The sequence below is a fragment of the Pelophylax lessonae genome, assembly GCF_965119305.1.
Source record: "Pelophylax lessonae genome assembly, chromosome: 1".
NCBI lineage: Eukaryota > Metazoa > Chordata > Amphibia > Anura > Ranidae > Pelophylax > Pelophylax lessonae.
In genome coordinates this window covers 19,446,439-19,473,393 of record NC_138768.1, presented here as the reverse complement: position 1 = coordinate 19,473,393, position 26,955 = coordinate 19,446,439, and the positions used below count along the sequence as shown (strand labels likewise).

The 26,955-nt window shown below is 45.4% G+C and overlaps 1 protein-coding gene across 1 annotated transcript in view; it reads left to right on the top strand.

Annotated features, from left to right (window-relative positions):
* Positions 1-26,955, top strand: part of LOC309551481 (vomeronasal type-2 receptor 26-like) — a gene marked incomplete at both ends in the record, with an annotated part of 1,345,010 nt that overhangs the window by 744,916 nt on the left and 573,139 nt on the right. The gene's annotated exons all lie outside the window — the stretch shown is intronic.

Genomic DNA, 26,955 nt, shown 5'->3' with positions numbered 1-26,955 from the left:
GGCGAGTTGTAGGCATTTTAGGGCGAGGCTGCTGATTTTTAGGGTCAGTTTTCTACGATCGATTTTGCTGTGTGGGAGGGGTTTGCAGTGACCGATCTACGATCTTATCAATCCTTTTAGGGAGAGAGGCTGCTGATTTTTAGGGTCAGTGTTCTACAATCGATATTGCTGTGTGGGGGGGGGTTTGCAGTGACCGATCTACGATCTTATCAATCCTTTTAGGGAGAGAGGCTGCTGATTTTTAGGGTCAGTGTTCTACAATCGATATTGCTGTGTGTGGGGGGGGGGGTTTGCAGTGACCGATCTTATCAATCCTTTTAGGGAGAGAGGCTGCTGATTTTTGGGGTCAGTGTTCTACAATCGATATTGCTGTGTGGGGGGGGGGGGGGGGTTTGCAGTGACCGATCTTATCAATCCTTTTAGGGAGAGAGGCTGCTGATTTTTAGGGTCAGTGTTCTACAATCGATATTGCTGTGTGGGGGGGGGGGGGGTTTGCAGTGACCGATCTTATCAATCCTTTTAGGGAGAGAGGCTGCTGATTTTTAGGGTCAGTGTTCTACAATCGATATTGCTGTGTGGGGGGGGGGGGTTGCAGTGACCGATCTTATCAATCCTTTTAGGGAGAGAGGCTGCTGATTTTTAGGGTCAGTGTTCTACAATCGATATTGCTGTGTGGGGGGGGTTTGCAGTGACCGATCTTATCAATCCTTTTAGGGAGAGAGGCCGCTGATTTTTAGGGTCAGACAGTGTGTTCTACAATCGATATTGCTGTGTAGGGGGGGTTTGCAGTGACCGATCTTATCAATCCTTTTAGGGAGAGGCTGGAGATAGGCAGGTGTCAGTGGTCCACATTGATTTTGCTGTGTGTGGGGTGCAGTGAACACAATCTTTTTTGCCCACTGAGGAGGAGGGAGAAAAGTCTTTTTCTATCAGTCACTGTGTGCAGCGTTTTTCCTTCAGCTGTGCTGTGCTGACACTGATTATACACTGCTGTGTTCAGTTCACATGTGCTATTATTGAGAGATTTCCAAAATCATACACTTTTTTCTATTCCACTATTCAAAATACAGCCTTGGGTTAAAAAAAATTAAATTGTGGCCTGCAGCAGAGCTGAATGATATAAGACACTGCTGTTCACATGTGCTATTGATAAATCACACCCATTTTATATCATATTTTCTATTCCGCTATTTAATAAAAACCTTTGGGTATAAACAATTAAATTGCGGGATAGTCTGTGTTGGTACGTGTGAGATAAACCTTTCCAAGTTTTGGGGTTCATCTCATACTTCTGAAGATTTGAGGGTGCTGCCTGTTCCGTACTCCTCCTACTCCTCATCCTGCCTTTAGAGGTACAAAAAATAGTAATTGGGGCCTAGTGTGGTTCTGTGCGTGTGAGATACATACACTTTTTTTGATCATATTTTCTATTCCGCTATTCAATAAAAACCTTTGGGTATTTACAAAATGAAATTGCCGGATAGTCTGTGTTGGTACGTGTGAGATACACCTTTCCAAGTTTTGGGGTTCATCTCATACTTCTGAAGATTTGAGGGTGCTGCCTGTTCCGTACTCCTCCTACTCCTCATCCTGCCTTTAGAGGTACAAAAAATAGTAATTGGGGCCTAGTGTGGTTCTGTGCGTGTGAGATACATACACTTTTTTTGATCATATTTTCTATTCCACTATTCAATAAAAACCTTTGGGTATTTACAAAATGAAATTGCCGGATAGTCTGTGTTGGTACGTGTGAGATACACCTTTCCAAGTTTTGGGGTTCATCTCATACTTCTGAAGATTTGAGGGTGCTGCCTGTTCTGTACTCCTCCTACTCCTCATCCAGCCTTTTAGGGGTACAAAAAATAGTAATTGGGGCCTAGTGTGGTTTTGCACGTGTGAGATACATACACTTTTTTGATCATATTTTCTATTCCGCTATTCAATAAAAACCTTTGGGTATAAACAATTAAATTGCGGGATAGTCTGTGTTGGTACGTGTGAGATACACCTTTCCAAGTTTTGGGGTTCATCTCATACTTCTGAAGATTTGAGGGTGCTGCCTGTTCCAAACTCCTCCTACTCCTCATCCTGCCTTTTAGGGGTACAAAAAATAGTAATTGGGGCCTAGTGTGGTTCTGTACGTGTGAGATACATACACTTTTTTTGATCATATTTTCTATTCCGCTATTCAATAAAAACCTTTGGGTATAAACAATTAAATTGCGGGATAGTCTGTGTTGGTACGTGTGAGATACACCTTTCCAAGTTTTGAGGTTCATCTCATACTTCTGAAGATTTGAGGGTGCTGCCTGTTCCGTACTCCTCCTACTCCTCATCCTGCCTTTTAGGGGTACAAAAAATAGTAATTGGGGCCTAGTGTGGTTCTGTACGTGTGAGATACATACACTTTTTTTGATCATATTTTCTATTCCGCTATTCAATAAAAACCTTTGGGTATAAACAATTAAATTGCGGGATAGTCTGTATCGGTACATGTGAGATACACCTTTTAAAATTTGTTTGGCGCATCTCCTTCTACTGCCGAGGATTGTAGGGCGCTTCAGTTTGCCTCCTGTTCCCACCTCCTCCTACTCCTCTTCCTCATCCTGCCTTTAGGGTACAAAAAATTGTAATCGGGCCTAGTCTGTGTTTGTACGTGTGAGATACACCGTATTATAAAAAATTTTCCTATTCCGCTATTCAATATACACCCTTTTGGAGTGTAAAAAATTAAATTACGGCATAGTCTGTATCGGTACGTGTGAGATACACCTTTTAAATTTGTGTGGCACATCTCCTTCCACCGCCAAGGATTGCAGGGCGCTTCAGTTTGCCTCCTGTTCCCAACTCCTCCTACTCCTCTTCCTCATCCTGCCTTTAGGGTACAAAAAATTGTAATCGGGGCCTAGTCTGTGTTTGTACGTGTGAGATACACCGTATTGTAAAATTTTTCCTATTCCGCTATTCAATATACACCCTTTTGGAGTGTAAAAAATTAAATTACGGCATAGTCTGTATCGGTACGTGTGAGATACACCTTTTAAATTTGTTTGGCGCATCTCCTTCCACCGCCAAGGATTGCAGGGTGCTTCAGTTTGCCTCCTGTTCCCAACTCCTCCTACTCCTCTTCCTCATCCTCCCTTTAGGGTACAAAAAATTTTAATTGGGGCCTAGTCTGTGTTTGTACGTGTGAGATACACCGTTTTTTATCCTATTCCGCTATTCAATATACACCCTTTTGGGGTAAAAAACATTAAATTGCGGCATAGTTTGCATATTTGACTGTGAGATACACCCGTGCGATACTGTTGTTGTTTTGTTCCGCTATTCAATAAACAACTTTCGAGGGCAAGATCTTAAATTACAGAAATATGAGGAGACCGTCAAATAGGAGCCGTGGCCTGGGTCGTGGTGCTGCTGGTAGAGCTCCTGTTGCAAGGAGAGGACGTGGTCGATCTGTGCCAGCTACACGCACAAGTGAAACACCTTCCTCAAGTGTTAGTAGGCGACAGAACCTGCATCAGTATTTGGTAGGGCATCATACGCCTCTAGAAGTGATGATGCCAGAACACGTAGAGGCGATAGTAGATTGGTTTGCTGCTGACAGTGCCTCCAGTTCCTTCACATTGTCTCCCACCCAGTCTACTGCAGAAAGGTCAGAGTTGGCACCTGCAGCCAATGCCCAACCGTCTTTCACCTCACCCCCTTGCAAATCAGGCAAGCAGTCTGAGCCCCAAGCCATACAGCAATCTCTTCTTCTTTTTGATGACTCTGTCAGCAGGGTTTCCCAGGGCCATCCACCTAGCCCTGCCCCAGAAGTGGAAGAGATTGAGTGCAGCGATGCCCAACCACTTATTTCTCAAGATGAGTACATGCAAGGACCATCGCAGCATGTCTCCGATGATGACGAAACGCAGGTGCCAACTGCTGCGGCGTTCAGAATTGTGGAGACCGACAAGGAGGGCAGGGGTGAAGACTGGGTGGAAGATGATGTGGAGGACGATGAGGTCCTCGACCCCACATGGAATGAAGGTCATGCAGGTGACCTGAGTAGTTTGAAGGAAGAGGCGGTGGTCGCACAGAGCCACCAGCACAGCAGAAGAGGGAGCAGGGTGCAGAAGCGGAGCGGCCGTGCCCTAGACACTACGCCTGCTACTGCCCAACGCAGCAAGGGAACGAGTGCACCAAAGCCAGCTCAAAGGAGTTCTCTAGCGTGGAAGTTCTTTAGAAAATGTGCTGATGACATGACACGAGTGGTTTGCACCGTGTGCAATCAGAGCCTGAAGCGAGGCATAAACCTTCTCAACCTGAGCACAACCTGCATGATCAGGCATCTAAGTGCAAAGCACGAGCTGCAGTGGAGTAGACACCTTCAAAACCAAGAAACGTCTCTGGCTCATCCTGCTTCCTCTTCTGCTGCAGTCTCGGCCGCTCCAGCCACATCTGTAGTGATACCGGCACCTGCCACCCCGCAAACAGATGATCTGTCAGCAACACCACCACCTGGGTCACCAACCATCTCTACAATGTCCCGTGGAAGCGTTCAGCTTTCCATCTCCCAAACACTTGAGAGGAAGAGGAAGTACCCCCCTACCCACCCGCGATCCCTGGCCCTGAATGCCAGCATTTCAAAATTCTTAGCCTTTGAAATGCTGTCATTCCATCTGGTGGAGGCGCACAGTTTTAAAAACCTTATGTCGGTGGCTGTCCCACAGTACGTCGTGCCCAGCCGCCACTACTTTTCCAGGCAAGCCATCCCTTCCCTGCACAACCAAGTGGGGGAAAAAATCATGTGTGCACTGCGCAACGCCATCTGTGCCAAGGTCCACCTAACTACCGATACGTGGACCAGTAAGCACGGTCAGGGGCATTATATCTCCCTAACGGCACACTGGGTAAATGCAGTGGAGGATGGGCCTGAGGCGGATAGCAATTTGGCGCATGTCCTTCCACCGCCGAGGATTGCAGGGCGCTTCAGTTTGCCTCCTGTTCCTAACTCCTCCTACTCCGCTTCCTCATCATCTACCGCCTCATCATCCGGACAGCGTAACACCTTCACCACCAACTTCAGCACGGCCAGGGGTAAACGACAGCAGGCAGTTTTAAAACTTGCCTGTTTGGGGGAAAAACCACACACCGCGCAGGAGTTGTGGAGGAGCATGGAACAGCAGACAAATGAGTGGTTGCTGCCAGCGAGCCTCAAGCCCGGCCTGGTGGTGTGCGATAACGGGTGAAATCTCATAGAAGCTCTGGGCCTAGCCGGTTTGACGCACATCCCTTGCCTGGCGCATGTGCTGAATTTGGTGGTGCAGAGGTTCCTTAAAAACTACCCCGATATGTCAGAGCTGCTGCAGAAAGTGCGGGCCGTCTGTGCGCACTTTCGGTGTTCTCACCCTGCTGCTGCTCGCCTGGCAGCGCTGCAGCGTAACTTCGGCCTTCCCGCTCACCGCCTCATATGTGACGTGCCCACAAGGTGGAACTCCACCTTGCACATGCTGGAAAGACTATGCGAGCAGCAGCAGGCAATAGTGGAGTTTCAGCTGCAGCACGCACGCGTGAGTCGCTCTGCGGAACAGCACCACTTCACCACCAATAACTGGGCCTCCATGCGAGACCTGTGTGCCTTGTTGCGCTGTTTTGAGTACTCCACCAACATGGCCAGTGCCGATGATGCCGTTGTCAGCTTAACTATCCCACTTCTATGCCTCCTTGAAAAAACAATTTGGGCGATGATGGAAGAGGATGTGGCACAGGATGAGGAGGAGGAGGAGGATGATGAAGAGGTAACATTTCCAAGTCTTTCAGGGCAGTCATTCGCAAGGGGCTCCGAGGGTGGGTTCCTGCACACACAAACGCCAGGGACACAGTTGTCCAGCAGGGGCACAGTTCTGGAGGATGAGGAGGAGGAGCTGGAGGAGGAAATGGAACCATGTTCACAGTAGGGTGGCACCCAGGCCAGCTCATGGCCATCACTGGTGCGTGGCTGGGGGGGATACAGAGGACACAGACGATACACCTCCCACAGAGGACAGCCTTTCGTTGCCTCTGGGCAGCCTGGCACACATGAGCGATTACATGCTGCAGTGTCTCCACAACGACCGCTGAGTTGCCCACATTCTAACTTGTGCTGATTACTGGGTGGCCACGCTGCTGGATCCCCGTTACAAGGACAACGTACCGTCCTTAATTCACTCACTGGAGCACGATCGCAAGATGCGCGAGTACAAGCGCACACTGGTAGACACGATGCTTCTGGCATTCCCACCTGACAGCGGGGCCACAGTGGAAGCACAAGGCCGAGGCAGAGGAGGAGGAGGAGGAAGAGGTTGCCAACGCAACCAGGGCACCGCCAGCACCTCAGAAGGCAGGGTTAGCATGGCCGAAATGTGGAAAAGCTTTGTCAGCACGCCACAACAAACAGCAGCACCAGCAGCTCATATGGAACGTCTTAGCAGGAGGCAGCATTTCACCAATATGGTGGAGCAGTATGTGTGCACACGCCTAGACGTACTGAATGACGGGTCTGCCCCTTCAACTTCTGGGTCTCCAAGTTGGGCACATGGCCTGAGCTTGCCCTTTACGCCTTGGAGGTGCTGGCGTGCCCTGCAGCCAGTGTATTATCTGAACGGGTATTTAGCACGGCTGGGGGCGTTATCACAGACAAGCGCAGCCGCCTGTCGAGAGACAATGTGGACAAGCTCACGTTCATTAAAATGAACCAGGCATGGATCCCACGGGACTTTTCTGTACCTTGTGCAGAATAGCGATGGATACCGACCTTACCCAGCCATTGTTCTATTTTTGCTCTTTCTCACTCTTTTGGGGTGTACCCTCATTTAAAATTTCTGAAAAAAAGCAGTGTTGGCTACCTTGTCCTCCTCAGGGCCAGATTAACGTAGGGGCTATTGGAGCTGCAGCTCCAGGCCCCTACCTTAATATAGGCCCCGGGTTGGCCATATTCACTGTTACCGCTCTTCTGTCACTTGTAAACACAGAAGTCTGGCTTCTATGCTCGCTTCCCCAGGCAGCACCCTCAGAACCTCCCCACACAGCACGAAGGCCGGACAAGGAGGGACAGTTGCCAATGCATGGATGTGTTTATGGGCTTCAGAGACAGCATCCCATGTTGAATTAGGCATGCATGGCTGCACCCTTCCTCCTCTGGGTGCATGCCAAGGCACGGCCCTTAAGGCCCTTCAAAATCCTCAGCACCATGCCCATGATGCTCTTAATCCGGCCCTGGTCCTCCTTCACCGCCGCTTCCACCTACACCGCAAATAGGTGTGCGCAGCCTATTGCATTAGGGTGTGCACCCCAAAGTTTAAATACACATGCATGTTTTTGCCTACATGTACATGGCCCCGATACATTACTCTCCCTGCTGGCAAAGAGAAATAGAGCAGAGCAGGTCCGAGGGAGATCTTTCCCATCTCCTCACTGGCAAACAGAGCGATAATGCTATGTGCCCTAGGTGATTAGGGTGTGCCCAGGTACACCCGGCACACCCTGTGCGCACGCCTATGACACCGCCACATCCACCACCACCTCAACCTCCCTCCTACTCCATATGGGCCTCGTCCTTCAGAGATGAAGAACATTGTTTTATTTTTCTGTTTTGTTTTTGTTGTTTTAAGATATTTCCCTATCCACATTTGCCATGCTCTTAACTACGTTTTGCTGCCATTTGCAGCACTCTAGCCCTTTCCATTGGTGTTTTAGAGCCATTTTTGTGCCTGAAAGTACGGGTCCCCATTGACTTCAATGGGGTTCGGTGTCCGGGAAAAGTTCGGCAAAAGTCCGATACACGGACCCGGACTTTTTTTTTAAAGTTTGGCCGAACCCGCCGAACACGGACATCCAGGTGTCCGCTCAACTCTACTGCTTATGACTCCCACTCGCAGGTCATACTTGAAAGAAAAGGTTAAGTGGCAACAGTGGACAGATTGGTATAAAATGCACTTCTCTGATTTACTGCCTTCATAAACAATAAGCCCTGAGCTGCAAGACCCCCGTATTTCTCATTTTAGCTGCTAGATGGCATCAGAACAGTTTCTAGGAATGTGATTTCAATATGATGATTAACTGCATGGATTAACTGCACTTTCTGACGCTAGATGGCACTATTTGTACTTCACGAATGTACTGCTGGCACCTGCTGTATTTTCTTTTTTCCTGATTGTTAATTTTTGTTATCTACTACCTGTTACAATGTTAATACCACCTGTTTGTTTATGATAATGCAATAAAAAATCATTTAACAAGATAAAAAAAGTGTCTCTCCCTACACAGTATTTTCAGCTCTCCATAAAAGCTCCCGGACATTAACAATATGGCTGATGTAAGGTCACCTTTGTTTTCATAAAGTTGGCCGGGTTATTGATTCCCTTATATTATTGGCTCTTGAGACCAGGATAATGACTAAGGGTGAGCTTCCGGTTCGGTTGCAGGTTAGGACCAAATGTTTGCTTGTTTGGATGATAGGCAAACAGCTGAACTAATTTTGTGTTTGGCCCGGTCAGACCTCCGGCAAGGCTGGAAGAGATACATTTGGCATCAGTATTACCACCACTGATAAATGTGACCGCTTCCCTTCTGGCTGGTTATTAGGAAACCGGGAGCCGCCAAAATAATCTGCTCTGTCACCAAAGTGTGTTGTCGGGATGGATCTGAAATGTTGGACAAATTGATTGATGATGGATTTACATTATGGAGATTTATTTTTCTTTTTCTTTTAAATAAAGGACATGTCAAAAATTGTGGTGTTGTTATTTCTTTACTTTTTCTATGAATGAGTAGGGGTACTGTGTCATTCACATAGGCAAGAGGGCCTGTATCTGGGGTTTCCAATAATCCCCCCAGCATGCAGAACCCCACAACCACCAGGCCAGTGTAGTGGGAAAGAGGCTTGTGTCCTCATCATTCTGGTACTTTGCCATTGGGACCCTCCTGTTGCGGGCATGTGGCCTGGTATAGTTCAGGCGGGAAGGCTGAATTCCTACTCCCCTTTTCCTGACAGGGGGCATGATCATATAACGAATGTGTCAGGTGTGGATTTTGGTTGGAACCTATTGTTTTTTCTTTTTTTTTGCCTGGAATTTTCCATCAAAAGCAATACCAAACTCAAATAGTCTGGTATTAATATTTATGGGGAGGCCATTTTTGGGGGGGTCCCCCTAGATATCTGACTCTCATCAGGGATAAGGGTAATTTACGCATTCTTAGGGAGAATTATGCACGTTTTTGTTTTGTGTGGGGTCCACCATTATTACCCATCCCAGACCCTCACCTGAGATAAGAGTCTGTGATAGATTAGATGAATCCTCAGCTGTTTGGTCGGTGGTTGAAGCTGTAATTTGCTGGCAATTTAAACTTATTTTTTTCATTTGTAAATGTTAATATTGCCGTAGTAGGTTGTATACATCATACAGATGTGTCACTTCACTGGCAGGGTCAGGGCACCCCCAAGGAGTGTTAGTTATTTTTTTTGTTCCTGTTCGCTCTTCCTATATTACTTTAAAGAGTCTAATCAACCCCCGTCCCCCAACCACCACCACAATTTTTTGTTTTTTATCTTTGACAACAAAACAATCCTCCCATACTGTAGAGTTGAGGAGAAGGGGAGACATTCTATAGTTTAGCTAAAGAAACTTGGCAGGGCTGACACCTTGTCTTGCAATTTCATTTTACAATTAGTGCAGTGCTGTCAGCCCACAACAGGAACCGATCGATGGGAATTTTTCTGTGACTGCATTGTCTTTAATCCTTTCACTGTCAGAGCCACTTTTGTGTGAAATAATAAAATGCCAGATGATTAGTTAAAACCCCCCAAATATTATTTATTTTATGAAAGCAAAGACCCAGCAGAATACCATGGTGGTAGTTAGAATACCACGATGGTAGTTCCACGTTTTTATGATATTAGAGGAGCTGTTTATTAAATGAACACTTTCAGTAAAAAATGTAAAAAAAGTAATCTTACTGAACGACTTTGGTACAACTTTTGGGTAAAATATAAAATATGAAGTTGTTCTGAGTAAATAGAAACCCAACATGTAAAGCCCTAAAATTGTGCATGTCAGTGAAAAGATAAATGCAATGCCGGCCATCAGAAACAGAAATACTATATAATGTTATTGTGGCGCCTTAAAATGCCTTTCCAACCAAAACCTTTTTTCTTTTGGACAGCCACTTTCCGGGGCTCCATTAGAGAGATTTTCCCTCACTTCCTGTCCTGCAGATAACAGATTTACCAGACAGGAAGAAAGGAAAAATCTTCAATGGGGACACAGAGAGAAATAAATGACTGACAGGGATTCCAGCCTTCCAGTACTTTACTAAAACTGTGTTCATTTCTGTGCTGCTATTGGAGAGATTCCCTCACTTTCTATGGTAAAATGTTATCTGCAGGACAGGAAGTGAGGGAAATCTCTTCTTCCTTGTAGAAGTCACATGTTTCCTGTAAACAATTGAGCTCCAGTCTGCAGTCAGATCCTCTTGCTTTTATGGATAGATAGCAGTAAAAACCTGACAGGGATTCTTTATCCTTCCCCACTCTATTCAAATCTAAGAAAAAAAGGTTTGGAGTCATTAAGGGAAAAAGTCATTTCAGGTCCCATTCACACTTGTGTATTGTGGTAAAATGCACGCCTTAACACGTAACAATGCATGGCAAAGCTCCTTCTCTATGGGAAGTGCAATGCGGTGTCATTCAGTGTGAATTGCACCCCAATGCATTGTACAGTAGATCCCAACACACAACCCACCTCTAGGCACCATACTACACATACCATGCGCTGCGGGGTGCTGCCTTATTAATAATGGGTCATGCATGATTTTTCATCCATTGTGGTGGATTGGCAGCTATTCATAATGAATGAATGTGACCATTAACACCCGGCAATGGAAGACCTAAATGTGAATGGGCCATATGTGGTTTTCATGAACACATTCAAGGATATGCTTTGATTTTATATAAATGCAATGTAACAGACTGAATGAGTCCTGCAGATTATCACACAAATCTCCTAAAGACACAGCTCTGTAGATCAGATTGGAAGTTTTACATTTCATATTTCACTTACGCTGAACACATGAAATTTTTAATAAGACTTCCATCCTGAGTCCACCGTGTCACTACAGAATGTACAGCGAATATCCCTCCTATAATGATGTCTCCATCCTGAGAATACTTGTACTCAAATGTATAATTCCTCATAGTCATATCACAGCGGTGAGCAGAGTTCTGGGTGTCAGATGTGCAGAGGGTCACACACAAAGCCAACAACCACAATATTCTAAGAGGATATCTGAAGACAGCATGGCCGAGTCTCTGATAGACTCCAATGAGTTCTTCCTCTTCTCCCACCTCCATCATCACTGACAGCAGCACAGGATCCTGACACTGATTTCATGGCTCAGCTGAAGGCTGTGAGAGTGTCGGGTTTATAAAGAATAATTCTGTTATTTATTACTGATAGACTGGAATATGAATCTACTTATAGAGAAGGAAAAAAAGGCCAAACATAAAATACACAGAATCCATCTTTGTCAGCATTGTAGAAAGTGAAGGTTATAAAAATATCATTATGACATATTGTACATGAAACAATAAAAATGAGAAGTGTGATGGCCAAGAATGCTATATTTTATTATTATTATTATTATTATTATTATTATTATTATTATTATATATTATTATTATTATTAATATTATTATTATTATTATTATTATTGTTCTCCACTGGCTCCACCCTGTCACTCCCAGGATATCGACAATCACTTAAAAAATAAGATTGGGGTGGAGCCTGGCAGCAAACCAAGATGATCTCTCCTTGCTACAGCCACGGGGGAACAAATAGTGTTCACAGCCCACATCAGCCACCGAATTAATACCTCTGGCAGAGTACTGACCCTTGGCAACAATGCCGACATGTCCAAGAAGCAAAATCCCATTGGGCGTCGCAAACTAACAGAGTTCTTCAGCGGCTCACAGCCCCAAAATTTCCAAGATCGTGCCAGCTCGAGAAAAAGAACGGCGCCTTGAACAGCACCTTGATAACCGAGCCCCTTCTCAGACCCCTGCCTGCTCTGCAGCAGCGCCCATGGACTGCACTTCGCTTCAAGGACAGCCATAAAAGAGCAGCAAAACCTCCATTCCCCTCACCTTCACAGCTAGCTCTGGTGAGTAAGAAACATCTCTCCTTTCAACACTCTGATGCTTCTGACCATGAAGCTGCCTCTGATGAAGAACATGAAGCCTTCCTAGCTGATCTGCACACCACTGACAATGCAGTATTTGAGACTACCCTGAAACACATGCTAATATGGCTACAAAAAAATCTCAAGAGGGATTTGCACAGGTCCATATCCCATTTGCAATCCTAAATAGATGACCTGGGAGATCGCAGATACTGTGGAGAAACAACTCCATTCCTATGTTGGGGCCTATAATGAATTGGTAGATGCACATCAAGCCCAATCAGAGAAACTCCAACAGATGTCTGCTAAAATATAGGATTCGGAAGACCGTTCCTGTAGGAACAACCTCAAAATTAGAGGTATTCTAGAAAATGTCTCCTCTGCAGATCTTACTACATATCTTCAGCAATTTTTCTCCGTACTAGAGCCTGCACCTGCTACACTGGATCTCAAAATTGATAGAGCACATCGGGTTACTAAACCAACCCATGTTCCAGAGGACAAACCAAGAGATGTCCTTGCTCGCCTCCACCTCTACCGATCCAAGGAGCGCATTCTACAAGCAACTAGATGCATGTCCACCCTCCCAGAGCCATACAATAACCTGAAGGTTAATGCAGAAAAAGGAATGATTTTTCCTCTTTTACTTCTATCCTGGGAGAGCACAATAAACAATACCGCTGGGGCTTTACCACTAAAGTATCCGTCACCTTTCAGGACAAATCGGTCACCATACTAAATCTAAAACAAGGCATGAAACAACTCCAAAATTTGGGCCTGTCCCCTTCATCGGGAGTCTCCACCTCTAACAACACACCCTCAGCCCGCATCCCTGAGCCCTGGCACTCTGTGAATAACACCTCAGCTTGACTCTACTTGGTATTCACCTTGACATACTGTGGCCTTATGAATGTACCACAGCACATGTTCCCTGTGCTGAAATACCTGTATTGGGTATTCGTTCTGTTTATTTGGCATCCTTCTGGGACAGTTCTGTTTAATAACTGTTGTTCTCCTGCCCGGAGTAATTGTGTGCTATGCACACTGTTCTTTATTTTCTTATTTTCCTACACTACCATTTTTTCTTCTCCATTCCCCTCCCTCTTCTCCCAAACAGAAATATGGCTGGTGCATGTTCTCCTCTTACCTTGTATTAGAACAGCATATATTTTTGTATTCTGGAAAATGTAAAATATATTATGGTATGTGTAGTTCCCCTCAGACCCAAAGATACATCTCTAGCTACTCAAGCATTTTTTCACACACCCCCATGCCACTAAATACTGTAACATTTCCCTGAATGCCAAAGGGCTTAATAGCCCCTTCAAAAGATAGATTATGTGGAAAGAAGCCATCTCCTCCAAAAGTGACATCGTATGTGCACAGGAGATGCACTTTGCAATCTCCAAAGCTCCTAAATGTTCCCACCCCAAATTTCCCAACTCCTTTTTTGCCCATTCTGAATTCAAATGCAAAGGAGTAATGATTGCCATCTGTGACACTGTCACCTTTTAGCTACACACTCAAACCACAAACCCTAATGACCGCTACTTCATTACTGTAACGACCATAGAACTTATACGCTCCTAATTCCCAAAGAAAATAATTATTTAAATCACTCGCTACAAAAATACAACCATACAGATCCAACACAATTATTATATGTGGTGACTTCAATGGGGTCATTGACTCCTCAAAAGATTCCACCAACAAAACTTGCAAACCTCTATCCTCACTGTCATTCTAATTATCACAAGAGAATTTCTTTGACACTTGGAGATGCATCCACTGAAACGCGAGAGACCACACTTTTTACTCATCTGCCCAACAAGTGTATTCTAGAATAGATCTCTTTCTGGTTGACAAATACACGCAGCAGATTACCTCCACACGTATTGTCATAATAACCTGGTCGGACCATGCTCCCATCATATCCCAACTAACTCTCTCTCCACACATGAATTCTCCACCACCTTGGAGACTCAATGCCTCCCTCATATCCTGTATTTCAAACCAGGAACGGATTAACTCTGCAATTGCAAGATTCTTTCAAACCAACAATGGTTCAGTATCTGATCCCACCCGCTTCTAGAACGCACATAAGGCCTTAATTAGAGGACTCCTAATTAAAAGTGCTGCTTATGAGAAACAACAACGCAGAAACCTTATTTCCTCTCTCCTTTCCCCAATCCGACATTTAGAGAACCGCAAAAAACAAAAACTTGATCCCTCCGTCTTAGCCAAACTCAAGAACATACACAGTCAACTCTTTTGAATATTACAATAAAAGACTACGCCTTTCCTTTTACTCCTCCAGTAGCAGACCAGGGACCATCCTAGCAAAACAATACAAATGGAAAATAAACAATGCTAAAATTCCTTTCCTTAAAGATTGTCTCAATCGTAAACTCTACAACCCCTCCAACATAGCGGAGCAGTTCCGTCAATTTTATTCATCCCTATACAACTTGCAACAATCTTTCTTTCACCCACCCCCTGACTCAAAAAACAATCCTTGATTTTTTAAACTCTATCAACCTTTCCTCCCTTTCCCCAGAGCAACTCGAAGATCTATCAGCCCCGAAACTCTTCCCTTACACAAATCCCCAGGACCGACGGCTTTATCAACAAATATTACAGGCAATTAGCAGACTCCCTTACCCAATATCTAACTGACTCTAAATAATTTCATGGACACTGGTTCTATCCCCAAAAATTCCTATAATCATTTATCGTCACCATCCCTTAACCCGATAAACCCTCAGACACCCCTGCCATCTTCCGCCCCATCTCTCTCCTCAATTCTGATACGAAAATGTATGATAAAATCCTAGCCAACCGTACCCCCCCTCCTAATACATCCTGACCAAGTGGGATACGTTACAGGTCACCAAACCTCCCACGGCACCAGGCGGTTCATCAATCTTATCCAATGGGCAGGACATCATTTCACCCCTTCCCTATTAATCTCTCTTGATGCTAAAAAAGCATTTGATGGAGTTCGTTGGACTTATATGACCAAGGTACTTCGCAGGTTTGGCTTTAATGGGCAAATTCTCTCTGCAATAACCACTCTGTTCTCCTGTCCCAGCGCTAGAGTCTGGACCTCCAATTTTCCTTTCATCTGCATTTGAAATCATGAATGGCACTTTTTCCTTTCATCTGCATTTGAAATCATGAATGGCACTTTCCCCAATTATATTTTCCTTAGTAATAGAACCCCTAGCAGAACATATATAAGATCTAACCCCTTAAAACCAGGTATATCCATTGGAAATACACAACACAAAATTGGATTATACACAGACGGCGTGATCCTCTCGCTAACTAATCCCCTGCAATCCTCATCCTACCTTTGTCACTAGTGATGGACGAACATCAGCCGGGGGGGTTCGCAAACATTATCCGCACACTTTCTCAAATGTTCGCGAACTGCAAGTTTGCGGCGGGCCTCATTGACTTTATTGGCAGGCAAACTTTAAAAACCTTCAGGTCATATTTGCAGCCACAAAATACTTACTAGCTGTGTACAAATAGTCACACAACATGGACACTGTCATAACAGAAGTATTGCTTTTGTAAAAGTCGCCAAAAAACATTTATGTATTTATTTTTAAATCAGCCAGAACTGACAGCAGCCGGTAAATACATGTCAAATACATATAGGGTCCATTCACACGTCTGTAAAATGGGTCCATTCCACAATTTGGCGGAACGTTTACAGACTCTGTTCAGTCTGAAAAATTAGGCTATCATAGGATAAAGAAGTAAGTGTCGACAAGTACAGGCCCCAAAAATTAGCCAACAGGCGTTCACCTGACAGCAAAAAACATTGTCTTCTGTGGCTGGAGGTACATTAGGCATTCACAGGATACAGAAGTAAGTGTCGCGGGGGCGTGTCCGGACGTCAGCCGCGCCGGACGCATACTGAAGGAGCTCTTGCTAGCGAGACTGCAATCATTTGCCATCCTTCTTCCTTTTGAAGGATCCTCACCCGCAACATCACCACTACGTTGCCCTTTCCTAGCTGTGCCGCCACATACCCTTCTTGGTGGGTATTGGGCGCGGATTCGCAAATCGATCTATCTGAGGCCTACCTGTAACGCCGCCGCCCGTACACCCGCCGGAGCCCGGCCATTTCCATCTTGGGACTGGCATCAAGGATGAGGTAGGCTACAGCACTCCACTCAATCCGGGGTACCCCTGACGGCAGCCAACCGTTACCGCTGCCGTGCCCTTACTCTCCCAGGGCCCCGCAAGCTGTTCTCAGGCCTCTTCCTCCCGGTCACAGCCGCCATCTTGCCGTAGGCCCGGTACCATCCTACGGCTGCAACTCTCACTCCTCTCCACCTGTGGTCACGGCTGGACTTGTTGCACCCCGAGCCTCACATCTAGGGCAGATCTCTCCCATTTTACACGTGGACGCGGTGCAGAACATTCCTTCCTGTCCACCTCCCAAACACTGCGGCCCAGGCACAGCTTAAACATCTACATCCTGTGCAAAGACATTTATGCTACCCACCATACAGTGCTTTATTTCACCTCTGCAAATCTTTACTGATTACTGGCACCTGCATTGTACTATCTTCAGAGCGTTGCACCTCATCTTAGCCTTACAATCTACTGCTAGAGCTATTCGTTGGCTTATCTACAGCCCGCAACTACCCCCTACTGGAAGGACAGTTAATTACAATACGTGCCTTGCCTTCTATACTACTTCCTTTTATGCTATTGTCGAGTGAGTTCTACCTAATGCTGTGATAACCTTGCAGATAGGCTCACCGGATTTCATACAGTGTTCACAGGATCATAAGTACTCTTTACAACGTTTTCTACCTGCACCCTCTCTCTGGCCCTCTTCATTCATGGCCTCCACAAAAAGGAAAGGGTCCCGTAACCGTGGGAAAGTGACGGACTTCTTCCATACCCCGCGCCACTTCAACTTTCAAAAACATGGGGAATCGTCCCCTACTCCTCACAACTCGCCACAAACATGGCCATCTCCAGCTACCCATTCCCCCCAGGATCCTCAGCTCCACTCAATTTTATCCGGCCCTAAATCCGGTGCCTCCTTAGTATCTTCCAGCCAGGCTAAATCAAAACCAAAGCTACAACATGATGGTGCTGAGAGGAACGGAGAGAATACTGCCTCTACACTTGAACTGACCAGGGACTTACAAGATTCTATAACGGAATTTCCCACACTCAACCAACCGGTAATGGATACTACTTTGAAGGACATGCTCGTGTCCCTGCGGACCACCCTGCATGCAGACATCCTCTCCCTGGCCAGCAATTTTCGCTCAGAGGTGAATGCAGTTTCTCAAAGGGTCACACATATTGAGGACAAAATGGAAGAATTTGCATCAACATTCAATGAAATGGTGGACTCTCATAACATCAGAGATGACGAGATAAATTGGATCAAATCCAAGTTAGCGGACCTCGAAGATAGGTCCCGTAGAAATAATGTGAAGATTAGAGGAATTCCTGAGTCCGTTAAACCTCATGACCTGAAGCCATACTTTGTGAATATTCTCAAGGAAGCTTTACCGGATGCCCCACTTGAAGAACTTACAATTGATAGGATCCATAGGCTGCCCAAGCCACAACATGTTCCTGAACACGCTCCCAGAGACACTATTGCTAGGATTCACTATTTCCATATTAAGGAGCAGTTGTTGGCGGTTTCCAGGAACAAAGAATCGCTCCCGGAGAGTATGATGGAACTGTCATTCTTTGCAGATCTTTCCGCCTTTACGATGAATCAAAGGCGTCAACTGGCCTCCATTACAAAACCGTTGTATAACCACTGTATCACATACCGATGGCTTTATCCTGCTAAGCTGCTGGTTATAAAAGATAACTCCACCTTTTTTTCATCTCTTTCCTGCGAGAAGGTCTTCGATATTTACGAGAATGGAAGATTTTGGATCCAGACCCTCCCTCTCGACCCTCCCCTGCGAGACCGTCCAGGGGTCGAGGATGCGACTCTGACTCTAGTTGATCCTGTGTCCCCAAACGCTCCTGGAGAGTATGATGGAACTGTCATTCTTTGCAGATCTTTCCGCCTTTACAATGAATCATAGGCGTCAACTGGCCTCCATTACAAAACCGTTGTATAACCACCGTATCACATACCGATGGCTTTATCCTGCTAAGCTGCTGGTTACAAAAGATAACTCCACCTTTGTCATCTCTTCCCTGCAAGAAGGTCTTCGATATTTACGAGAATTGAAGATTTTGGATCCAGACCCTCCCTCTCGACCCTCCCCTGCGAGACCGTCCGGGGGTCGAGGATGCGACTCTGACTCTAGTTGATCCTGTGTCCCCAAACCTACGGAGATACCCATCTCCCGGTGAGCCTCTGGCTCCATGCCTTTGTTCCTGTAACCCCCATAATTTAGCGGCTTAGATCCGCCCAGATTCCTAGGAATCGCCTCTTTTTATTTTTGTCTCCCTGTTACTGAAGTATTGAGACAAAGAGTGTTATTACTTTGTTGTTGTTTCTTTTATACTCTTTCTTACAGTGCACCGGATCCCCTACACATCATTCCTGAGAAAGGACATTGACTGAGTAGTTCTATTACATCAACGTTGTTACTGCCTTAGTTGCCTAGTTTCTGTGCAAATACTGCAGCCTTCCCAGTGGTCAGGTACTAACAAATAGATACTCTGGTTTATTTGTACTTGTCAACATGGCTTTTACTGTCTCCTCTATGAACGTAAAGGGACCGAATAGCCCAGCCAAACGTGGTATGGTTTGGCATGAGGCTAAACATCTGAATTGTGATGTCCTCTGCCTACAGGAGACTCATTTTCGATCCCACGATCCTCCTCCATTCCAAAATTCCAAATTTCCTCATATCTATTGCTCCAACTCTCCTAAGAAGAAAGGGGGTACTGCGATAGCTATCAGGGATACGGTCTCCTTTCAGCGGCTAGACTCCTACTGTAACCCTGGGGGTAGATATCTTGTCTTAATTTGCAAAATTAATAACAGCATTTACACCTTAGTCAATGTATATCTACCGAATACCCGGCAGCTTACCAATCTGCGGAAACTGTGGAAACTGGTTCGCTCCATTCGTCAAGGATACACAATTATATGCGGAGATTTTAATGTTATTCATGATTTAGATTTAGATAGTACGGCTTCAGGGGGGGCCAAGAAACGTAGGCCAACTCTCAAAAAGTTTCTCTCAGACTCCGACCTCCTTGACGTATGGAGGTGCCAACATGCTTTGGAAAAAGATTTCACTCACTACTCCCAGGTTCACCAGACTTATTCTAGGATTGATATGTTTTTAGTAGACAAGTTTCTCCTTCAAAAAGTGTCTAAGTCGATGGTTCATAATATCACTTGGTCAGATCACGCTCCCGTATCTATTTCTATAGGTATGACCCGAACCGAGACACGAGCCAACAGATGGTGCAATGACCTCTCTATACTCCTGAACCCCCAATATTTTCAGGACATATCCTCTGCCATCGCCGAATACTTTACACTAAATGCCCCCTCAGTGACTGATCCTTTTGTTCTCTGGAACTCTCACAAGGCTGTTCTCAGTGGTGTCCTGCTCCAACTTGGCAGTAGGGTGAGGAAACAGAGAACAAAATGCTTAAACGACCTTCTAACGGAAATTCGTGACTTAGAAAAACAACACCAAACATCCCCATCTGCCCCGCTTGCAGATAGGTTATTCAAAGCCAGACATGATCTCCACTTACTGCTAATTGACAACCACGGCCACAATCTTAGAATCCTTAAAGCACAATCTTATAGATATGGCAATAAGGCCAGTAAATTACTAGCCTCTCAGCTTAAAGGAAAACAAGCCAAACAAAAAATCACCTCCATAAAAGATCCAACATCCGGCAAAACGGTAACTAACCCTAAAGAAATTGCTGAGGCCTTTTGTTCATACTATAGCTCTTTGTATAATCTAAAGTCGGACCCGACTATCACTCAACCTTACCCTGCTGTAATTAATGATTTTCTTAGCACATTGTCCCTACTGTCACTAAATCCCCAGGACTTAGATCTCCTGAACTCACCGTTCACTCAGTCATAGATACACAACACCATACGTTCCCTTCCTAAAAATAAAGCCCCAGGTCCAGATGGATTTTCGGCAGAATATTACCAGGCATTCCACCCCCTTCTGACTCCGCACTTATTGACTGTTTTCATGGAAGCCACAGCCCGGACGAATTTCCCCCCGGAAATGTTAACGGCCACCATAGTCACCCTGCCTAAACCGGGAAACCCCCCACTGCTCCCCAAAATTTTCAGCCGATATCTCTACTAAACGTAGATGTAAAGTTATATGCTAAGGTAATTGCTAACCGCCTGGCCGCGATACTGCCCACTCTGGTTCATAAAGACCAGGGTTTTGTTTCGGGCCGTCAAGCTCCAGACGCTACTAGACGAATGCTCAATTTAATTCATCTCTCCCGTTCGCAGCGTTGGCCTTCTCTGCTCCTAACCTTGGATGCAGAGAAGGCCTTCGACAGGGTTCATTGGGGATATATGACCCAAGTACTACATAAATTCGGTTTCCATGGCTTTATTCGTTCGCCCATTCTGGCCCTCTACTCGTCCACCTCGGCGCACGTGTTATGCGACGGCATGTACTCCTCGGTCTTTACCATCACGAACGGGACGCGTCAGGGATGCCCATTATCCCCCCTGATTTTTGACCTTATAATGGAACCATTAGCAGCAAAGATTAGATCTGACCCCAACATACTAGGCATCACGTCCAAAGATACACATCACAAAATTTCACTATTTGCTGATGATGTCATTCTTACTTTAACGAATCCCGCCCATTCCCTCCAGGCTGCATATGAGGTGTTGCGACAATTTAATGCTATATCCTATTACAAAGTCAATGCCACAAAATCACAGATTCTGGGACTTGGTGTAGATTGCAAATTAAAACATATACTGCAGAACAGATTCCCGTGGGCCAAGGACCATATTACATACCTGGGTATCCGACTTACCCCGGATATTTCTAATGTTTTCGGCGCCAATTTTTGGCCTCTGCTTCACGAGATACGTTCCAAAGTAAACCGGCTGCGGAAATTTTTTATGTCATGGTCGGGTCGGCTAGCGGCGGTGAAAATGCTTCTCTTCCTCAAAATACTATATTATTTTAGAACATTACCTGTTCATATCCCAAACTCCTATTTCCGAAAATTGCAATCCCTCATTAGCGGTTTCATTTGGGCTGATAAGAGACCTAGAGCCAACGGAAAACTCCTGATGAAATCTAAATCAGCTGGTGGTATGAATGTACCTATCTTTAAAGATTACTATACTGCATCCCTCTTAGACCAATTACGATTTTGGTTCTTACCTTCAAATACTAAGCACTGGGCCAACCTAGAATCCGCCCATACTTCCCCAAATACACGGAGAAACTTACTCCTGATTAGCACCAACTCAGGTACCCGACACATTGCACCACATCCACTCATCTATCCCGCTCTGGAAGCCTGGAAAACCCTACTTGCGCAACCCACAAGTCCTCAAGAATACACACAGATACCGATCCCTTTGGAGTCATTACAATTCCTGACACAAGCTGCTAACCTTAAAGTGGAGTTCCACCTATTTTTGGAACTTTAGATCTATGTAATCCCCTTTAAAATGGCTTTTACCAATGGAATTTTTTTTTTTTTTTTTGCTAGTAAATACCTTAATTTCGGCTTTATTCCTCCTCTCCTCACTTCCTGGTCCGATCGGCGATGACGTCATTCGGCGATCCGCAGTGTCTGCTGGGATGTATTCTATTCCAGAAATCTCGCAGTAGTTGTATCTGTACTGAGCCGTGCCTGCCCCGCCTCCGCCCCGCCTCCGCCCCGCCTCCTCTCATTGAGTTGCATTGTATGAATGTATTAAGGCTGTTCTCTGCCCCGCCTCCGCCCCGCCTCCTCTCATTGAGTTGCATTGTATGAATGTATTAAGGCTGTTCTCTGCCCCGCCTTCGCCCCGCCTCCTCTCATTGAGTTGTATTGCAATACAACTCAATGAGAGGAGGCGGGGCGGAGGCGGGGCAGAGAACGGCCTTAATACATTCATACAATGCATCTCAATGAGAGGAGGCGGGGCGGAGGCGGGGCAGAGAACAGCCTTAATACATTCATACAATGCAACTCAATGAGAGGAGGCAGGGCGGAGGCGGGGCAGGCACGGCTCAGTACAGATACAGCTACTGCGAGATTTCTGGAATTGAATACATCCCAGCAGACACTGCGGATCGCCGAATGACGTCATCGCCGATCGGACCAGGAAGTGAGGAGAGGAGGAATAAAGCCGAAATTAAGGTATTTACTAGAAAAAAAAAAAAAAAGTTTCCATTGCTAAAAGCCATTTTAAAGGGGATTACATACAGCTATGTATTCCAACCTATTAAAAATGGGTGGAACTCCGCTTTAACACATGGACTCGCAAGGGTATCTCATTAGTAACAGATATAACCACCCAGGACACTATAGCCCCTTTCAACTCCCTTGCATCCCGATTCCATTTGCCCCAGTCAGAATTATTTACGTACATAAGACTCCGACACATTTTAAAATCAATTCCAAGCACTCACACTCGTGTGCCCACTGAAGCGTGGAGTTTTTGGAATGACACACATCCCAAAGTGAAGGGTATATCGCTCTTTTACAATTTACTACAATCGAAAACGATTTTTGTAAAAACACCACAGATGATTAAGTGGGAGAGGGACTTAAACTCCACATTCACTGAGGATCAATGGAGCAAGGCCATCCGCAACAACCTTAAATACACCAGGTGTGCAAACTACTGGGAATCTGCTCAAAAATAACGCCACATCTGATTACAAAATTCTCCAGTCATACCACAGCCCATTGTTGGCGCTGTGGTACCAAAATAGGTACGCTCCTCCACATGGCGTGGACGTGCCTACATGTCAAAAGTTTTTGGTCTGCCGTATTCCGATTGATTGCAAGTGTCACGGGTAACCTACTTAAAAAAGATCTGGCCCTTGCAATATTAACTGGTTGCCGACTGCGCACAGTATATTTACTGCGGCAGTCAGCCCGGGCCAGGCAGAGTGACGTAGATCTACTTCGCTCGCCTGTCACCGGGTTTTGAGCCAATAGCGGGCGAGCGCGCGCCCGCCTCGGCTCGTTCACAGAGGAGTGCGGGCGTGTGACCGGTGGACCCGGGGTCCGCCGGTCACACTACGATCGTCGGTAGAGCGGGAGAAAGGCGGGCGGCTTATGTAAACAAGCCGCCTGTCATTCTCCCCTGTGTAAAAATGGAGATCAGACGGTTCTACTATGTAGAACCGTTGATCTCTGTTTTTACAATAGTAGACCTGTCCCATTACAGTTAGAAACTCGCCCCTAGGACACACTTAACCCCTCCCTCTCCAATACAGTTAACCCCTTCCCTGCCAGTGTCATTTTTGCAGTAACAGTGCATATGTATAGCACTGATTACTGCAGTAATGTCACTGGTAACCCCAAAAGTGTCAAAAATGTCAGTCAAGGGTCCGATCTGTCCGCCGCAATGTCGCAGTACTGCAAAAAAAATCGCAGATCGCCGCCATTACTCGTTAAAAAAAACACTAAAAATTACAAAAATCTTTCCCTTTGTTAGTAAACGTGATAACTTTTGCGCAAACCGATCAAAATACGCTTTTTGCAATTTTTTTTACCAAACATATGTAACATAAAACAAATTGGCCAAAAATGTTAAAAAATTTAGATTTTTACATTTTTTTGGGGGGGAATTTCATATAAAAAAGTGAAAAATATTGTTATTTTTGCAAAATTTATGCTCTTTTTTTGTTTATAGCGCATGATCAAAAATTTGTACAGGTGATCAAATACCACCAAAAGAAAGCTCTGGTTATGGGAAAAAAGGACGTGAAATTCGTTTAGGTACAGCATCGCGCGACCGCGCAATTGTCCGTTAAATTCACGCAGTAAAAAATCGCTAAAAAAACCCTGGTCGGGAAGGGGGTAAAATATTCTGGGGCTTAAGTGGTTAAGCGTAGGAAGTGAACTGATACACAGCTCTATTAGGCCCATCACCATGCAAATTTTGTTTGCGGCCAGAGCAGTGTTGATGAGACACTGGAAGTCTGCTGAGGTCCCAGAAATACATGAAGTGCTTAGGCTTCTCAGGGAAGTTCACATATATGAACGAATTATGGCTTTGAAGGAAGGTTCTTCACTTAGGATACACCAATTTTGGAAACCATGGCAAGACTACTTAAATTATGTATAATCTCTGCCCTTCACACATTGACCACTTGTGTGCATTGTTACCTTGTTTGTAATATTGTGAACTATTTTCTGTTACGATATGTAATTTATGTTTCTGAAGTCATGCAGAGGGGCTCCTCTGTCCCCATTATGTATCCACGTATAACAGCCTTGTTTGATACACCGTGCTTGACCTATTGTTTGTGCATTTTGACATGTTTATTCTTGGAAAATTAATAAAAATGTATTTGTTAAAAAAAAAAAAAAAGTAGTAAGTGTCGCCCATTCCAGGCTCCAAAAATTAGCCCACATGCGTTCACCTGACAGCAAAGAATGTTGTCTTCTGTGGCTTGAGGTACATTAGGCATTCACAGGATAAATAAGTAAGTGTCGCTCATTACAGCCCCCAAAAATTAGCCCACATGCGTTTACCTGACAGCTAAGAACATTTTATTCTGTGGCTGAAGGTACATTAGGCATTCACAGGATACAGAAGTGTCGCCCTGGCCATTACAGGCCCCAAAAATTAGCCCACATGCGTTCACCTGACAGCTAAGAACGTAGTATTCTGTGGCTTGAGGAACAGTAGGCATTGAGAGAAAAAATAATTGTCGGCCATGAAAGGACCCAAAAATTAGGCATTCAATGGACATGAAATGCCTTTTATGCCGCTGTATTTAGCGAAGACAAGGACCATGAATTGTTGTGGGTGGATGGCGGTCTGGCGGATATTTGTGGCCTGTCATGAGGAATTTAAATGAAACATGGTCTACTGGTCACATGTGTTGAATTCGTCAGAGATCCATGCCTCATAAATTTTTATAAATGTGAGGTAGTCAACACTGTCATGAGCTAGGCGAGTGCGCTTATCGGTCACTATCCCCTCTGCTGCGCTGAATGTCCTTTCAGACAGGACACTGGACGGGGGGCAAGCCAACAGTTCCATTGCAAATTTAGCAAGCTCTGGCCAGAGGTCAAGCCTGCCTATCCAGTAGTCCATGGGTTCATCACTCCTCAGAGCGTCCATATCGGCCATTAACGCGATGTAGTCGGACACCTGTCGGTCTAGGCGTTCCCTGATGCTGGATCCGGAGTACAGCTGTCGATGGTTCGGCTGAAAGAAGGATCTCATATCTGAAGTGACCAAGACATCTTCAAACCACCCTCTTCTTGCAGGCGCTGTGGGATTGCTACCCGCAACTGTCTCTCTGTGAGTGGAAATTCCTCTGCCAGCGCATGCAAAAGCAGAATGCAGCATTTCCCACAGCAAGGCCTGGAAGTGCTGCATTCTGACCGCCCTCTGTGATTGTGGTAACATTTCCGCCATTTTTTGTTTGTACCGGGGGTCTAAGTACATTGCCACCCAGTACTGGTCCTTGGCCTTTATGCTTTTTATACGGGGGTCCCCCTTGAAACACTGGAGCATGAAGGCCCCCATTCGCACTAAACTGGAAGCGGTGTAGTGGCCTGGCTCCAGCTCATCATCCAGGATAATGTCGTCCTCGTTCACCTCCCCCCATCCACGCATAACACCAGGGATCCTAGAAAGGTTTAAAGCATGCTCTTTTTGCTCCTCCTCATCCGCCCCGGCACTAGAGATGGCCGCTGGCGGTCGGTTTGCGACAAATTTTGCTTGTTCGCTACCCGCCAATTTTGCGAACACATGGCGTTGTTCACGACGGCCATATTAGTTTAGATTGGGGAAAACTTTGAGAGATGACACAGCCGTCAGGTGGAACGGGACAGCCAATTGAAACATTTCAGCACATGGACATGCCCCCTACCTTATAAATAGACCAGAGCTGTCGGCCATTTCACATTCTGCTTTTTGTCAGCATAGGGAGAGGTTGGCTGTGCGCATCAGGGACAGATTGCCAGACACAAACAACTCTGTTAAGATCCACAAAAGTCCTTTTGAGGGCTGGTATGTGGTATAGGTCTACTACACTTTCTTTTTAGTTTAGGGACAGGTATGCTGTGTTCATCAGGCACAGATCGAGATCGGCAGTGACACAAATTGCACTGTTAATGTCCACAAAAGTCATTTCAAGGGCTGCTATTTATTTGGTATAGGTGTGCAGTGCACTATATAGGGGTGTAATCCACTGTATAATATACTTTGTAATATAGAAAGCATATTATAGTGGATTTGTATTGTGCACTGTGCAGCATTGTGACTGGTGTGGTGACTGAGCGTTGCTGCAGCAATACTACAAACAGTGACAAAAGCACTTTTAATGTATTATAACTGGTGTGATAGACCAGTGGCCCCACAATACCACATATTGAAGTGAGGTGTTATCTGAGTATACTTTTACAAGTGTATTTGTGTCCCGCAAAAATATTGCCTCTTTTGCTGTGTTAACTCTGCTACACACAGTGACAAATAGTTACTGGCCAATTATTTGTAGAACTGGTGTGATAAAGCAGTGGCCCCCCAATACCACAAATTGAAGTGGGGTGTTATCTGAGTATACTTTCATAAGTGTATTTGTGTCC